Genomic DNA, 18,722 nt, shown 5'->3' with positions numbered 1-18,722 from the left:
AAACAAAAGGTTGAAGGCGGAATGGAAAGATGAAAAGAGGGAAGGTTGTGTGTGGTGTATACGGGGATCTCGCATACATGGAGATAGCTATGCAGTACTTATTTTATTTTATTTAAGACAGGGGTCGCTGAACATTGATGTCGTATACACTGATGCATTCTGGGTCTTCATTCCTGCTATGTGGTCTGCACGTATACACATGTACACACACACACACCACGCACACTTGTATGTACAGATATGTTTGGTTCAGTTACACACACTGATGTTTGAACACACATATGACCAGAGAGACACATTTTCCACACACACACACACACACACACACACACACACACCAGCAGCAGTATTCTAAGTCCACAGGGTTCAAGGAGAAAACAGGAATTATTTCATTTATTTAATTGAAACATATTTGCATATGGAGATTGACTGAAAATTATATTAATTTGTAACAGACAAAGGAGAGTGGCTTATTTCTAGATTAAAACCAAATATCAGAGGGGAGAAAGAAGAAAAGAACCCGCTGAATGACAGGTGAGGATGTTGAACTTTGATGCTTAAATGAGGCCTTTGGCCCATCCCTCCCACACAAATCCCCTAACCCCCAGATCCCCCCGGCTCCCGCCCCCAACCCGCCCCCGCCCCCGCCCGTACGCCTCTGATCTTGCCAGAGGGGGGTGGCGGTGACAGAGGGGGAGGGGCGTGGTGTGCTTCCGTGGAAATCTCCCGGCCGGTGTCACCGCGGCAGCACCAGGCCCGAGTACGCTCACAGCCGCGCCCGACGCGTGGTACAACACCGTCACAGACAGGGACCGGTCCGCCAGGTGTGAGAAAGGACAGGGGCAGGGCAACACACCGCCCGTTCTCCCCGAATACCTGCGCCTCCACGGCTCGGCACCGCTCCACCGCTCACGAGAGGCCAGCCGGTGCCGAGGGACGAGGAGCGGGGCAAATGGGTCTCTTTGTGCACGCTAACGTGCACATCACGAAAAAAAGAGAACCCAAATTAATTAAGAACAGTATTAGAAGTAATGGGATATTAAAATATAAATTGCTACATTCTGGAACCAATTTAATCCAATTACTGAAGCCCCTTATGAATATGATACCTCAAAAATCACTCCTTAATAGTCTTAAGGGAGAGGATCGTCAGATTATTTTCTGAGAAGAAGGGGGAAAAACTGTTCTCTTTGAATCGTAAAACTAATGATAATTAGCCAGTTGACATTTAGGGTCATTTTCACCTGAGCGATCTTTCCAAAGAGCCAGGCTTCCTCTCGTCTTTGATACAAAGTGGGCTTGTCTGTCTGGACTGCTGTTGCCAGCACACGGTTCTGTTCCTCTGTGGACCTTTTCCGAGGTTCTGCACCTGTTAACTGTGTCTGAGGTTCTGCTCCTCTTTTGAGCATCTGAGGTTTGGTTCCTCTCCGGACCTTTTTTGAGATTCTGTTCCTCTGTTGGCTGCATGTGAGGTTCTGTTCCTGTCTGGATTGTGTCTGAGGTTCTGTTCTTCTCTGGACTGTACTAGAGGTCAGGGGGGTGTGCCACAGCCTGGTGGGCTTCCCCTGTAGAAGGGCTCCTCCTTATCGCGGCCACGCCTCCGCTTAAACAGCCTCTGTTTCAGAACAAACGGGCTGGGCTGGTCTCCCGCTGAGGTTCTGTTCTGAAGACACTTAACATCGACACTACAGCAAATGCAGAAGCTGGATCGGAATCATTCCCAGAACAGCACCGATTAAGCTCTGTATCGCATTCTTTTTCCTCCCAGTTAAATGAAGTAATAATAATTCAAATAAAATCTAAATTGCCATAATTTTGCTATTGCACTATATGTGTCTTTATTTTAGTTGCAACTGTAAACTTTGCCTGACTGCAAGCCTGGTGCTTGGTAAAGGTAAACGTCTTCAAACAACCCCACATTTCTCAGTTATTCAGTGGTGTTATTGCTAGTTTCCTCAAAAAATGGTTTGGGTATTATTTCATGGTGATATAAACTCATTTCAGTACCTTGACAAATGTGAACAGAAATTATTACTGATGGATTTTGATCAGTACCACTGTCTGTATGTCTGTCAGTCCTGTCATCTTTCTGAATTAAAAAATTCTTAAGAACTGGATTATTTCATTAATGTAATAATTATTTAATATTTTAGTTCTTTTTATGTTTAATTGTCTATTCTCAATGGGGGTTTTCAAATCAATGGAATAACCACTGTCCGTTTATTTTGTCATTGTGCTATTTGCTCTTTCCTTTAAATTTGAGACAAAAAATTTAAGTAAACAAGTGTTGCTCTCCTAAAGGTATTGGGATGCTTGTGTGCTGTGTATTCCTATTAAATCTCACAGATGTGATTAAGCAGCATGATGTAGCAGTTGGTTACTTATTGAGTAAATGAAAAATAAGCCATTTAATACACAGAATTATGATGGTTTCTTCAAATCAAGCAGATTCCAAAGCAGTATATTTAAGGGTTTAGAAATGAATACAGGATGTGTTCTGTTGTTTTGTCATGCATGCATGTGATTTGTTTGACACATGGATGAAATTCACATGGCCAGAACCCTTCAAAATAAATACCCTCTTCCAATCCAGTAACTGAGATTCTCTCTCCGCTTACCTAATGCACTGCACAGATTAATGAGGCCATTACTACCCAATCACAGAAATTAAATTATTTTCACTGACAGGCATAGCATTAGTTCTAAAGTGAATAATTAATTTAACAGTAACATGCAGTAATTTTTTGAAGTCAAAAATAAAAATCGTAATTTTGACAAAAATAAATACAGGAGAGATAACACCACGGATTTCAGGTCTGTATTTAACTGCTGACCTATAAAAACTGCTCACAGGTTCTGTCCCCCTTCGGTTCCTCTCAGTGCCTAATTAATGGGCGGAACAGTGTTGCAGCTTTACTCTACAGCACCAGCAGGAGTGAGGGGAACCGTTCACAGCGAGGGCTTTTCATCACGTGTGAATGACATCCGTACCAACCTGAAACGCTGGCCGTGTTCGGGGCCTGCAGCTCTCTCTGCTCAGCCTCATCTGTGCCTCTGGGCCGTTCTCTGTGCGGCTTTGCTTCCGTGTGAATTTTTGTCAGAATTTCTTTCTGATTATTTTCTGAGAAAAGGGGGGAGGGTGAAATGTTACTTTTCTGATTAACACGCAGAAATTATTCTTAACTGACAAAACAGATCCCTTAATTAAATATAAGGGTCTTTCAATAAAAAGTTGGTTGTTCCTCTAATTAAGGACTAATTTATCTACAGTATACTGTGTGGTTAATTAGATTAAGTTTCTTGGTGGAGGCGAGAACACTTACAACGGTGCAAACATAAGGACATTAGTGTAAAACATGAAGGACCAGGATGAAGAATAAAGGTGCATTCTCTGGAGAGAGGGGAGGCAGAAATACACTGTGGAAAACAGCAGCAGATAAGGAGCACCTTCTGTTCAGAGAAAATAACGTATATATCTGCATCTCCTGCACTAAAATTAGAAATGCTGATTTTAATACACAGATCAACATCAGACATCAGATACGCTCTGAAATTTTATGTTGTCCAATTTTGTACTTGTCAAATACATTATTATTTAAGCAAATATAGAGAAATGGATCTAAACAGTGAAAAATCAGGTCCCAAGAATAGGGAAATGGTCATTACAAAATGGCAGGTTAATTGTTGTTGTTTTATAATGCTTGATCTGCTGAAACCCAAAAATATGAGTCCCTGCTGATGTTGATGGTTTTTGAACAAGTGGTCCTCCTGTCCAACTGAGGGCGCTCATACCAATCATTTCACTTAATCTGTTAAGCATCGCAGTAGTAGTAGTTAATTATAATAATAATAATAATAAAAATAATTAATAATGAAACACAGTTGTTGGAAGTCAGTGGTTATACAGTATATCAGTTACTTCTATTTACAGCTCACTGCAGTATGTCTTTACATTTCAGTACAATGGAAATATGCATACTGACTGACTATAGATGAATGGATTAGTAGAATAGCATGGGCTTATTGTATGTCTACTGGGGTGTGTGAAGGTATATGAAATGAACAGAAAAAATATGTTTTCGTGTGATGCCATACTTGCTTGTTTTTAACACATCTCTGTATGTGTACAGTGCCCATTACATTTAAGAAAGGCTATTGTTCTGGCTATTCATGTTGCAGTGGATGTCAAAATGTCTGCCATATAAAACGCAAAAATATCAGATGTAGTTGAAAGGAAAAAAAAAGAGGTGTAATTTTCAGTGTGGAAATCTGCGAAGGTAATGTCCCTCAATTCGTGGTGGTCATTAACTTTCAGATAATCGCCTCGTCTCGACCTCTGCTGCAGCCTCGTCCCACTGCAGCAATTTGCGCACTGTGTGCCAGGGCAAATGGTGCCACCGCGTCTCGCCAAAGAAAGGGTACTTAATCAGCAATCAAGACTGAATTTGTTTTAATTTCAGCAGGTGCATTTTTTTTTCTTTTTTTTTTTGAGGTACACTGATGGAGAGAAGATAAAACCCACTGCTATCATTAGTTCTCTTGTTTTAATTTATTTCTTTATTTATTCCTTTTTTTTTTTTTTTGTGCTTCACCGTTTAAGAGCCAGATGTTCAGAGGTGAGGTGCTCGGAATACCAAGTCCCCGGGGGTTGGTTACCATAGCAGTTAACGTTCCCGTTTCTTTCCCCCTGGATCCGCCGGGAGGCGACGAGGTGCGGGCGCTTCTCGTTCTGCTCAGATTCATCTTCCCCCTTTTTGCAACTTTATAAAAAGACACAAAAATAGCACTGCGTCTGTCTGCTTTTCCATTCATATTATTGTTCTTTAAGGGCAAGAAATATGCTTTTTTTCCAGTCTACAAGGATTTTTTTTTGGAGGAAAGCCTCATGGCTGTATGTGTGTGTGTGTGTGTGTGTGTGTGTGTGTGTGTGTGTGTGTGTGTGTGTGTGTGTGTGAGAGAGAGAGAGAGTGTACGTATGTGTAATCTTTTCCAAGTTGCAGTTGCAGTGTTGTGACTCCAGGATGATATGCATAAGCACTGAAAGAGCAGAAAGGATGGAAAAAGCACCAGGCAGACAGAGAGGTGTAGGAGCCAGCAGAGACACAGGCAGTCTTTTCCTCTCTGTTTACTGACAGTGCTCCGATGGCAAGGGGCAAACCTGAAGTTATGTATCTCCACATTAAAAAAAGAGAGAAGTAGCTCAAGTATCTGTCTGCTATATTTAAATAAACACCAGCAAAAATAGATCTGCTATTAAAATTATACATGTCATTATATATATATTAAAATTACTTTTACAATCTGGTCCACATTACCTCATACAAAATTTCCTGAAATATTTTGTTTAGCTTATTTTTTTTAAGCAAAATATCAATAGTACCATTAGAACAGAAACAACAGTAATTTTAATGAAGACCTATTATTACCTTTGTCACATATTTTTTGTTTTGTGATAGAGCTTCTCCTTCATGTTAAGTGAGCCTGTTTCTTGGGGAGAAATCATTCATTTTTTTAAAATGAATGTTACGGCTCAGAACGATACTATGTGTATGGTCATGTTGCTTAACGGAGGACAATGAAGGCTGTGTTTGGCAGTGGCATTGAGTCATAATGCCTTTATCTTCTTTGGAAATGGTGAATCTTTGAGAATCAGGACAGGGGTTCATTCCATTTTTTACACATTACTGTTTGGCTACCGTTGTTGATTTTAGTTTACAAGTTAGAACTCTAGCCATTGAATTGATACTGTTATGTTCAGGCTGTGATGATGTGATTTTACAGGAAAACTAAGATGGAGAAGAAGCAGACACATTTAAAACAATGCAGATGGTCCAAATCTGACCATTTACTGTATGGCTGCAGGAAGGTGTGTTAAAAGTTAAAAGTTATAGAATTAAACACCCAGAGTCAGACCTCAGGGTCAGTGCAGTCACTCCTGTAGGGAACCCCAAAAAAGGGCCGGGTGATGTGTCAGCACGGGCTGCGCCCCGGCAATGAGTAACTGGCCGCCGGCACACCTGCTGTCCCGGTTTTCTTTCCGTTTCATGCTTTATGTTAGGATTCCTGCATTTATGATTTACACATCTGTCAACAGGAATCAGCCGCTGTGTCTCTGCTCCTGTTCTCCCGCCTCTCCCTCTCTCCTCCATCTCGTTATTTCCTCAGTTGTCTCGTAAACAGGCTTTATTTTTACTCTCCGCGTAGAGCGGCTCTCGGACAGACCTGCGGGAGGGGAGTGTGTTTGTGTGCTTGCAGCAGAAGACAGGTGTTCAAGGTCTCTAGTGTTCATAAAAGATAATAAATAAATGCATAAATAAATGAAAACTGCTTTCTTGCTGGTCGGATATGTGCCACCAAACAGATTGACAGACCTTGAAACTATCATTTGACTAAACTTACTTTCACTGAAAGAAAAATATGTTAAAATTAAAGGTGCAAAATGTAATCAATATATGTATAATGTGTGGAAAATGTGCTACATATTAAGTAATCTCTGTTACAGACAGAATACGCTGAGATATTAAAAACGCTACATTTATACTTGCCGGAATGATCTCTTTTGAAGTGAGCAGTGGTAATGTACGTAGACTAACACTGTGTGTGGCCACATGGCAGATGAGACAGTGCTTCACACTACTTGGACACAAGAGTTTTCCAGTTCTTGTTTTGCCTAGATCCTAGAGAAACCCAGAGAAAATTTATCTGGGAAACACAAACCAAAACACCACATCTGCTAGTAAAGAACGGGTAACAGATCACAGGTATGCAGATCGAAGGAGTTCCAGTGTCAAAGGTGTGTAGGTGCTTTGGTGGGCCCTGTCTAATACATGGTCTATTTAAACAGGTTCAGCCCGGGGCATCCTGGATCAGTGTTTACACTGGAGAGCGCCTGTGCCTGGGACAAATACTGACCTGGGTGCAGCGTTTTTGGAGAAATGGAACCTGATTCTGAATGAGGCAAGTCAATGTTCCTGTAACTTTGATGATGATGACTATTATTATTATTATTATTATTCATTTACAGTTTTTACTATTTACAGCTGTTTTGAAAAAATGGCATATTAATCATGTAGGCTGTGGAGGATATGTAGGATACAGTTTGATAGAGAAATTCAAAAGTATTCTTCTGTTACCTGTTTTTCAACTATTTAAAATACACATTGTGTTGCATATTTAATTCCTTATAAAATATCAAAAAAATGTATGCAATTATAAGAATATTATAAAATAATGCATTCATAAAGCAGGTCAATTATGAATAAAATTAAAGGTGTAAAAATTTTCTTCATAATTGACGTGCTTCGTAAAGGCATGTCAGTTGTGAATAAAATGTGAATATACATGCACAAATTATGTTCTTTTCCTTTTTGATCTTGTAATTAACAGTACTGTTTATTGACATATATTTTCATATAGGCTCCTTAGAAAAGACACATCTCCATGAAACTTTTCTCTTTTTTGTGCAGAGACACCTGGTCAGATCTGCTTTGCAGGAAATCCGTACAGTGAAGGAGGGACCTGAGGTAAGTGTGGCTAATCGCAGTTTATTCTGTGATCAAACAGATTGCCAAAGCCCACATGAGTGCAAATCTGTTTTATTCCAGAGGAGAAGAACGAGTCGTAACTCTGTAGCTATCCATTCCTCTGCCTCCCCCGACCTTTATTTTCAAGCGCTGAAGAAAGATTTGACCCGGGCACCTTGTGAGGGTAACGTGAATGAGTTGCTCAAATTTGAGCGGTAGGAGGACGTTGCAATGGCGTTACTGCAGTCCCTTAACGCTCGGAGCGCCCGCCACACGTGCAAAGTCAAGTGTAAACAGAACGAGAAACTGCCCGCCGCTAAAACCCAGTATCAGCGCGCACTCAGGAAGCAGCCGCCATCGCCAGCGCTGAGGCCGCTGTCTGATACCAACGCCTGCTAAAGGTTAAGTGGTAAACAAAATAGCGTTATTCCACATTGTTCAGGGTAATCAAGATAAAGAGTATTGTTTGAGGGGGTCAGGAAACGTTCCCACTGAAATTATGCTAAACAGACAGATCCCCATCAGTGTTATTAATTTCTGTTAGTTTAGCCCCTTGGCTTATCTCTTGTTGTTTTTATATTTATTTATTTATTTTGCCCTGAAACCACAGTATGTATTTATGATTAGACTAATATTTAGCAAACAGGATAGGTGTTGGTGTTGGGGTGGGGGTAGAGGGGGAGGGGGGCGAATCCCATACATACAAAACTGTTAATTTTTGGGGAAAGCCGTAGCAGCGAGGTGTTAATCCCATCAGTGTGAGGAAGTTACCGTCTTTGGGGCAGGGGGTCACAGCCCTCGGTTCCTGGTGATGAGGGGTCCTTCTTTGGCGCCTCCGTTCCTGGCAGGAAGGCCGCAGCAGGAGGCTCTGTGCCGGGGAGAACTGCAGTAAGAGGGAACACATTTCCCTTTGATTAACAAGGTGGTCCTCTGCCACTCTGTGTATTAGATAGATGGATAGCGTTACGGGATATAATTATGATCTTTTAATTTGTGGCTATTGACCCAGGCCTGTTATTATCCATTGTCACTTTTAATGATGTATCTCTGTACGATTAAAGGGTGATGTCCAGCAGATCCCAGTGATTACCTCTGCTGTTATTTATAGATTATGTCAGAGTGGTAATAAACATAAAACGCTGTTAATGTGTGGCTAATGAAATCTGGACACCAGCAACTTTATGAATCGGCATAATTCATTTCAGTGTTTCAACAGAGCTCCGTGTTTCGAGTCATAATTCAAAATCTTAGCAGGGTTCACCGATTAGGTGGTAGACTAATTTGCTAGAAAAAAAAGTCAATGGGTTTTCAGCATCTCCAACCTTCCCAGGCAGCATGGCTGATTGCATTAGGGTTATACAAAGCAGCGCTCATAAATATATTTATTAAGCTTAATATTCTCGGAGAAGACAGGACAGATGTTATCTCCACAGAAAATGTATCATTAATCTCTTTATATCTATTGAGTTTTAGGAAAAAAGTAAAGATAACAGCTCTTGAGCGAGAGCTCGGAACGGGGGAGCGGGACCGCGTTTGCCTCCTTCCTGTGGAAACCCATGGCGCCGATTCCAATCTCCATGAATTTATCGAGCAGAAAACTCAAAGATAATCAAAGATAATCATTTCCCAGCAGCTTGCGCTTTCTGTGTGATTGCAGCGGAGAAAAGCAAACAGTAAAATATACTTACATATGCTGCAGTGGAAATTCATCTGCAGCGCATGCTTTTTTTGTGCCGAGGAGAGCACAAAGTTAGTCTGATGTAGAGGGTTTCCACAAGGTACACAAAAAAAAAAGTTCGGTGCAACGATGGTAAATGTGAAACTTTTCTCAGAAGAGCTCCGAGGCTGAGGGTCAGACGTTAGATCCACAAAGCTCTGCGGGCTCTCTCTCGCACACGGTCCTTCCCATCAGCACCTGTCTGCTGTGTTCAACATCTAAGGGCGGACGGGCTCTTTGTCGTCATGCTATTTTTGCCGTCCTGAACTCCTCTGCGCACTCGCGCGGCCTCAGTCTCGGGCTTCCTCTTGCGCGCCGGCTTGCAGGGGGGAGCGTGCGAACCGACGATACGTTATAAAACTTTGACAGGGCCGAGCGCGCACACGCTGCACGCTCACCTGCGCCGTTAAACTTAAATGAGGAACACGATGCAGACAATCAGTCGTTTAATCAATTGTTAATCGTGTTTTTCTCGAAAGAGATTTCCTCCGTTTCCTTTGTTCACCTGGAAGACAACATGGAAACAACAAGGCAGCGTCAGGAGAAACACTGATCCGCCGAGCCGCAGTGCCGTGTGTTCTTTTCGAACGTCTCTCCTCCTCATCCCCTCACAAAAAACAAACATGAAACAACACAACAGCGTGTTTGCTGTAAAGAATCATTTCTTTTTCCCCTCAGTTCTTGAGCGTAAGATGAAATTAAAAGACCGCAGCCTTCCTCCGGGTCTGGTGTTAACACAGTAAACATGATGGAGATGTGAGGTTAACCTTGACAGATGTCTGCCAGAGCATGTGTCTGAAAATAAAACTCTGCATGCTGTGAGGAACGGCTTACCGCGTTACCCTCCATGTTTGAGCTCCGAGGCGTTTGGCCATCACTTCCTCCCAGGGAGCAACAGAGACGCACCTTTACGCACCCCTCTGACCTCTCTCCTCTGTGTGTTCGGCCAGTCAGCTTGGAGGCGGTTGTCTGAGTTTGCATTGCTGGACGCTGCTGGACATTGCTCTCTGAGAAACGGGCAGAGCCGAGGACATCCTCTGTCTTTAGAGTGAATGAAAATTTGAGAAAGTCTTGGTTGCCAAAGCAGACAGGTTAACCACAGGTGTCCCTGTTTTTGAAAATGTCACACACAAACGCACAGCACTTTGTTCTAATTTCAGGATCTCTGCAAGGTGCTTAATGGTAGAGCTTCACTCAGTAGCAAACGCAACTGGATCTATGCAAAATATATATTGCGTATATTGCAGAATTTATCTGTAATTGTGTAGTGCATTGTATATTTCTGTCTTACGCACACACACACGCACTGTATATGCCTGGCACTCGTACGCTTGTGAGGCATGTAGCCCCTGGACTGTGTGTGAGGCATGTAGCCTCTGGACGGTGTGTGTGTGGTGAGCACAGAGACAGAAGGGAGTGTGTGTTTATGTGTAAAGCTCCTGGACGGTGGGTGTGTAGTGAGCGGGAAGTGTGTTTTTATGTGTAACGCTCCCTCCGACAGCTTGCCTTCTCATTGCTTTTCTCAGCTTTGGCGGCACAAATCCTCCAGACCCCCCTGGTTCCTCCTGTTCGATCCCTCAGGCTACATTCCTGTATAGAGCAGATGTTCTCCAGTAAAGACCATGAATGTTTAATCATTTCTGTTATTGAAGGAGTTTTTTTATTGTTTGTTTGTGTGTGTGTGTCAGGGGTGTCTCTGAAAGAGAGAAACCTATAAGTAGAGGAAATACACTATTACACCTGTTTCTTTTCATATAAAATTCATTTCATTACATAAAAGTGTAGTGTGACTTTTTTATGGTGCCCATCAAAGAACAGGCTTGAGGGAAGACTAGTAGCAAAGCCATTCATCACTAATTTAAAGGTGGAGGGTGATGTGTAACGTGAGTACAGACCAGCCCTGTGGCCTCAGGTACAGTATTATTTTTCATAAATTAGACATTGGCAGCCCTGATATATTCATTACAAGAGTGACATCATGCACAGGCATTTTGAAGGGGTTTTCTAAGTAAAATTTTTACTCCCAAAATGTTATTTGAGTATATTTATATTTTTGCTCCCTAAATTCATACTAATACATTTATGATATGTAAGCATAACTAAAACACATTTGTATTGTATTTGTATTTGCGCCTGAGAGAGGCCGTGTATATCTATTGTATCTCGGTGGCACTGTGTTACTGATGCTTCAAAGCCATGTAGTTAAACAGCTAGGGAAAGCAATAACAAACCATACAGTATGGATTATCTCATTGTGTGTGTGTGTCTGTGTTTAGAGGCATTAGTTTTACATATTAAAGATAGAAAGATGGGATAGTCTTACTTTTTATCCCAAAAAATCGATGGAGGACTCCAATTTTGTCTGAAGTAAATTTTTGTTTAAATAAGAGTGTGATGTTAGTATTTGAGCTGACAGCTGAATCTGATAATTAGAGTGCATGAAGTCGGCTTTGATTGGCATTGTAATTGGATTGTCATTGGGCTGAAAACCTATTATCTTTGGATCATGCCCCATGAAATTTGTTGGAAAAACTTTGCTGCCAGTCATTAAAGTGGCCATCTTGGCTTGCAAATTGGGTTTAAGTGAGAGAGATTTGTACCGCTGGGGCCTTCATTTCAGCGAATCGCAAAATACAATTCCATTCGTATTGATTAATGATATTAACATTGCAGGTATCTCTTACGGCCCGCTGTGTTATTGCCCATCGCTTCTGGCTACTGCTGTTCGGGGGATGAGGAGAGAGAATGAGGGAGTGGGATAATGAAGGTCCTGCGAGGAGAGGCGAAATAAAGGCGAGACAAAGCGTTCTGGATGCAGCCTCTCTCTCTCTCGCACGGGCTTCTCTGCTGTCAGTATCCAGATGTGCCGGGCTGACTTACTGGTGAATTTGCTTTAATTGATGCGTGGATGGTTGCGTGTGAATGCATGTGCCTGGGGTTTCGGTGTTCACACGCATATTCATGTACAGTTTGATCTTCAAATTATTAGGATCATCTTCTAAATAAAGTCCTGTGTGTATTGGGTAGGAATTATCAGGATTTTTTTCTTTTTATAAGAACTAGAAGCTTTCTTCAGTGCAGCTTGCTCGCAATTGTATTTCAGCAGGGATTTGCAAATTGCCCAGCTAAGCAGCGAGATTTTGCCCACAACACAACTGGAATATAAAACTAGCTGTGAGAAATATGGTTTACATGCCAAGCATTCTATAGATTATTTGCCTTTATTTGCCTGTAGCTAGCGGTGAAGATTATTACGTAATCTGTGTATGAGCGTGCATGTGTGCATGTACATGTTATTGCTGTGCACATTGTTGATATGGTATTCCTTTTTAAATTCTTTTTAAGCTGCCGCCCCCCCCCCCCCCATTTACACCCCTTTCTTAATTACCAGTTCCAGATTCAGCTTGTCTCACTGGTGAACCAGCACCCCCACTGATTGACTCAGGGTCCCCTGATCTAATGTTCTTTGATAAAATATATAAAATAATAAAATAGAATAATATTTATCACATGTAAATCTTGGTGAGCAAGAAGACATTTCATAAGGTTTTCAGGAGTTTCTTCAATGGCTAAATATCAAGAAAATTCTGGATAAAAAATATTTCAGCGCAAGCTATTTTTATTTTTCATACAATGTACGCAATATATATGTGCCCTTTACTGTGGTGGTGCATATTAAAAAGGAGTTTCAGTTGAAACTGATCAGTCAGGTGGAATATGGCTTTGCCATGGTCTCTCTCTGTTGCAGAATGTATGGTCTGTCTTGCTGGTCCTGCTTTTGCGTCCAATGGCGGTAAGCGCTGAGTTAGGAACAGTAGGAATGCTGAATACCTTCCAAAGGAAGACTGTTTTTAACTGCCTCACAAGGACATATCTAAATTATATTGTCTGGCTTCGAGAGCCAGGAGTGAGTGTATTATTTACTTTTTTATTCGTTTTTCAGAGCAACGCACGATAAACTCACCCGTTCAGCGTGCCTTCCTGAGAGGCAGTCTGCGGCTGTCGCTGTATTTACTGTGCATCTCCTTTTGATGTACGGAGCGTGTATTATTGCCACTCAAAATTTCTGACAAACATTTTCAGGTAATCTGAAGCAAATGTTTTGGTTGCCCTGGGAAACCAAGCACCTGTCAGTATTGAAACCCTGCACTGATACAGCTTTTGTGTGTGTGTTTGTCCACCCCCCCATTAAATTTTTCACTGTTCAGAGTTACTTGGGCGTCACACCTACCAGCCCCTGAAAGAAAAGAATCTGATCAGCATGCAGTCCTGTGTGTGTGTGTATGTGTATGTGTGTGTGTGTGTGTGTGTGTGTGTGTGTGTGTGTGTGTGTGTGTGTGTGTGTGTGTGTGTGTGTGTGTGTGTGTGTGCGTGTGCGTGTGCGTGTGCGTGTGCGTGTGCGTGTGCGTGTGCGTGTGCGTGTGCGTGTGCGTGTGCGTGTGCGTGTGCGTGTGCTTGTTTATATGCATGTGTGTGTAATCCCTGTGTGGAATGCGCTTCTTTCATGTAGATGGCTGTAAAATATACATTTACACCAATAAAGCCGCAGCTCTCTGCGGAGAAACCCCAGGGACAGCTGCATGATGAGGTACCATCGCGGTCTAATAAGATGAACCAGTGTATAAGACATCCCACGGTGAAAATGATTATTTTTCATAAACTTACCAAAATGTAGATGTTGTGGAATGGCAGTGTGAAGGAACTGTTAGAGGGAGCTCGTCCGGGTTGCGCGCACAGGGAGAACGAGATCTCCGCTCTGAGACGCTGCGTTGATACCTGCTCTCTGAAACAATGCTGGGGATAGGTGTGTCCTATTTACATGTGAAGGCTGTCACTTCAACCCTAATCAGCACACGTCTCAGGCTGGGTAGGTTTTCACCAACACCTCTGTAATCTCAGTGAGAGAGTGGAGGTCTTTTCAGACGAACAGCTCTGAAGCCCAGGGTGAGCTAGAAGGTAATTTGGCATTGTTTAAACCCTGAGCACAAAGCAATGTGGAATTTCCGTATAATGTAATAAAATGGAAAAGGAGAAGGTTAAAGACAGGAGAGTGCCACGCAGTTCTGCTCCATTTAAAAAGCAGAAGACTTTTATTCCTCTTGATTTCCTTTGTTTCGTCCTTCATGCTAATTTTGCTCATCAGAGTTGGGTACGTCTGCCGCCACTCATCTCTGAGATGTTTGGGCAGACAGGAAAACATCCAGATCTGTCTCTCTCACACACACACACACACACACACACACACACACACACACACACACACACAGGTGCATGTAGACAAACACACATACAGATGCACTCACAGAGGCATATACACACACACAGATGCATATACACGCGCACACACACACACACACACACACACACACAGGTGCATGTAGACAAACACACATACAGATGCACTCACAGACGCATATTCACACACACAGATGCATATACACGCACACACACACACACACAGAAACCGCAGGTACGGGAAGATGCACAGCAGAGCTGAAATGTATTTGCGCCTGAGAGAGGCCGTGTTGATGAAGAAACGCGTGAATTCCGCCTATGGAAATGCGCGCGGCAGCACACTGGATATGGTAATGAAATATGTTTTTTTGTGTGCTTTATGGGGGCCGCTGTGCTGCAGCACGGGAGATGTCTTATTTTTGTAGCTCAACACAATTCAATTCTGCTCCAAAGCTCTTATACAAGCACTGTTGATCACAGCGTATCAGCTGTCATCTTATTTGCATTCTGTGGACGCATCATTATTCACAACATTTGATGTCCGTAAAACACATTAGAACTATTTCCTTGAGCAAAATATTATTGGCCTGGTATTGTAGACATCATTTGTGTACCCAAATTGTAAAATGTAAATTGATATGTAAGAAAATGGCCCATTAACTTTTTCATTAATGGTTATAATGCATTCTGTGTGTCATCTGTGGAGGGATTGCGCTTTTCCATTTGAGTCAGGCAAAAAACTGAGACAGAGGCAGCCACCAAACGCACAGCCAGTCCTGGCAACTCACACCTTTTTCTGCTATATAGTTTTAGATATATATATAGCTGTGCTGGTGGTGTCACGTTTTATCGATGGCAGTTTTGATAAAATATGGATTTTGGAAACAAGGGACAATGCCATATTTGAGTTTCAGTTTTTAAGACTTATTCGAATTGAGACTGTTAATGTGATTTTCCACATCACATTTGGAACTCTGGCAGCCCTGTAAAAGGTAACAGCAACCTACATGTCCCATGGTAGTATATAAACCAATTATCAATTACAATAATAAACAGAAGAACAGCTGGGAATTAAAGCTCCTCTTTCTTCTCTGTTTCTCATTGCAGAAGAGTTGTGCTTTGCTCATCTTTTCACAGAAAGCATTCCATCACACAGATAATTAATAGTAATAATTAAGGTTCATAACCATGATCTCGGAGCTCTGTACTGATCTCCTCTGCTTTCTGCAGAGAATACGCGGAGTATTAAAAGAGTCTGTGGCTCTTTTAATTTCATTTTTACCTGCTCTGTAAAAAAAAGAAAAAACCTGCCACGAGCCTCTCTGGAATTATACCTTTCAACACAGATTTGCATAACATTAATGCCTCCATTGTGGGTGTTTCTTTCAGTGTCCTCCACTGAAGCCCTCAGTGTCCCGCGCTGCCGGTAATTCCCCTCTAAAGTGGTGCTATATCCACTTCTTTTCACTTCCAGGCACCCACCCCATGCTTTCCCATCACCGCCACCAAATTGCTATTCTTAGCGTCTTACATACAGTAGGGCAATTAATGTGGAGAGCAGCAGATGGCACACACCAGGCCTGTTTGGTGCTGTTCGGTGTTCCGCCCACCCGCCGAGGGTTTGGTGATCGTGCACGGGGCCTCGTTCACCCAGCAGATGCGTTTAATGGGCCGCACTTCAGCATAACAGTCAAATATTACCATTGAACTAATGCGTGAACGGCACCGGGGATGAGACCTGACTGCACTGTCCGATAAGTGTGTGTGTGTGTGTGTGTGTGTGTGTGTGTGTGTGTGTGTGTGTGTGTGTGTGTGTGTGTGTGTGTGCATGCATGCACGCGTGTTTTGCTATCCTCTGTATAACCTTGAACAGAGGTGTACAGTTACAGGTGAGAGAGATTTTTCTTTTTTTCCCTTGTGATGCATTTCATTCCGTTGGAGAGTTCAGGAATTATATTTATTCCAGAGGTGCATCCAGTGAAGGGTAATTAATACTTAAATAAATAAGCGGGTGAAAAATAAATAAATCCGATGTGTATCTGAGAAAATGACAAAACAACTTCTCAGAAAGACAACCATCAGCGAGCGTTACTGCTGGCTGAGGAGGAGACCCTGTTTCTCATTCCACTGCCGCGCTACATTGATTGATTTTCTTTAATTTTCTTCTGCATCCTGAGAGAAAGGAAGGGAAAAAAAACAAATAAATAAAAGAGAGGGGCTATCTGTAACCTATCCTCTCATCTCTGCGGAGGCCATCCAGCACTGTCGCTTAAATTTACTGGTGAAGAGCAGGACATTAACAAAAAGCAACAGATAATGCGGACATTTCATGCATAATCTGTAATATGAGATATGTATTAATAGGGAAATTATTGTGCATTCAATTATTTAGAAATGCCTTCCAGAGATGGTTTGATTTGGTGGGCCTCTGATAGTGGTGTCACAGCAGGAGGCTTCTTGAGTGATGAATAACCTAATCTCCTAATCTGGAAATGGCCACCGTTCACTGCGCTCGCGGCGGAGCGGCCAATGAAATGAAAGCATCAGTGTGGACCGGCGAGGGGAGAACACGGACCAGATAAACAAACACAGTCATACAGCGGACGCATTTAAAAATAATAATAATGCATAAATAAATAAATATTCAGCCATTCCTCCACATTCATTTGTTCAGAAAAAAGGGAAAAAAGACGTATTGTCTGCGATGTTCCTGTCAGCCAGTGCTGAGGCAGACAAAGCACTCACAGGATCTGCTTCCACTAATGTCAGCTGCTGTCCGCACACTGCAGGCTGTGGTAGGTGTCCTGCTGCAAGGGTAGGTGCTTTATCAGGAGGCACGTTTTCCATGTCCTGCGTTTGGATAACAGTTCCTGCGCAGGTATGCGCAGATTTGCGTCCCCCCCTCACTGCACATGTGTTTTGTCTGCGCAGGTTTCTGTCCGTAGTTCTGCAGTAGGGGATGCTTTGCCTCCCCTCTGCGCAGTGATGCAGGCAGCTTTAGCCCCGCCCTCGCTCCAGGAACAATGGAGTGATGCTTAGGGGTCAAGGAGGGTTTATCGCTCCCTGTGCATGTTCAAAACAGAGCAGCGGGGGGGAGGAGAGACGCAGGAAGTGACAGAGTGGAAATGAGGAAGAACAGGAAGTGTGTGTGCAATGGAGTCATGCGAACTCTCTGATCTGATCTGTCACTGAAAGAGGGAGAGATTTCACTTCACACTTCAGCATTATCACCCTAATGCAACACCTGCCAAAGCTGCCTTTTGACTGAATATTTGCCACATTAAATAAGATTCTAAATAAATGTTGTTGGAGCGCTAGTTTGCATGCAGATCATTCAGACCAACCAATGCTTCCCACTGGCGTACACACACACAGACACACACACACACTTTTGTCTCTCTCTCTAGCTGCAACTGTGTATCTCTGTTTCCCTCTGTCTGGGGTTCAAGGCAAATCTTTTATTAGTCATGGTGAAAGCACTTACAAGCAAGTGACTTGTCAACTTGCAAACAGGTTTTTTATGTAATAACTAGTCATTAAATTACATTACTGGCATTTAGCAGAAGCTCATATCCAGAGCAGCTTACATAGGTTACCATTTTTACATGTTACCCATTTATACAGCTGGACATTTACTGAGGCAGTTCTGGGTTGAGTACCTTGCCCGAGGGTACAGCAGCAGTGCAGCAATGGGGAATCGAACCCGCAACCTTTTTGCTTATGAGTCCTGCACCTTACCACGATGCTACACTATCATATGTTAGTACGGTTTTAATCTGGGGCGCTCAGCTCGCTGCGCTTGGTTCTGTAGGGTGGAGCCTGTGGTCCAGCAGGCTCGGGCCTGAGTGCAGACGCAGGCCGGGTGGTGCGCGGAGGGGCGGGAGGCAGAGCGGCGTCGGGTCAGAAACTCAGCGAAGCGTGTCGCTGCCACACTTCCAGAGCGTCAGCCGGAGCCAGGATGCGGGAGGAAGGGGCCCTCCTCAGTCAGCTGCTACCTTGATTGAGACATCTGCAAGGACCAGATGGAGCTTTTGGAAGGCCGGGGTTTGATGTCTACTGTACCACTGACATTAAAAAGCAAAACACAGCAATTAGTGAGGCTTGGGCATGGAGAGGGCTCATCGCCGCTCGGCTGTCTGGCGGTGCTCACCACTGAGAAAGCTGGAATCGTCGAACGCACAGTACCGAACAAAGCTGGAATCGTCAAACGCACAGTACTGAGAAAGCTGGACTTGTCAAATGCACAC

General features: G+C 42.9%; 1 long non-coding RNA gene across 1 annotated transcript in view; it reads left to right on the top strand.

Annotated features, from left to right (window-relative positions):
- Positions 1 to 7,480: 7,480 nt before the first annotated feature.
- Positions 7,481 to 18,722, top strand: part of LOC118789622 — a 156,396-nt gene continuing 145,154 nt past the window's right edge. The window contains exon 1 of the long non-coding RNA XR_005005464.1: positions 7,481 to 7,523. This is a non-coding gene — a long non-coding RNA (uncharacterized LOC118789622). The remainder of the gene's footprint in view (positions 7,524 to 18,722) is intronic.

Source organism: Megalops cyprinoides, chromosome 15 (assembly GCF_013368585.1).
Source record: "Megalops cyprinoides isolate fMegCyp1 chromosome 15, fMegCyp1.pri, whole genome shotgun sequence".
In the NCBI taxonomy this organism is placed as follows: domain Eukaryota; kingdom Metazoa; phylum Chordata; class Actinopteri; order Elopiformes; family Megalopidae; genus Megalops; species Megalops cyprinoides.
This window is presented reverse-complemented; position numbering and strand designations above follow the sequence as displayed.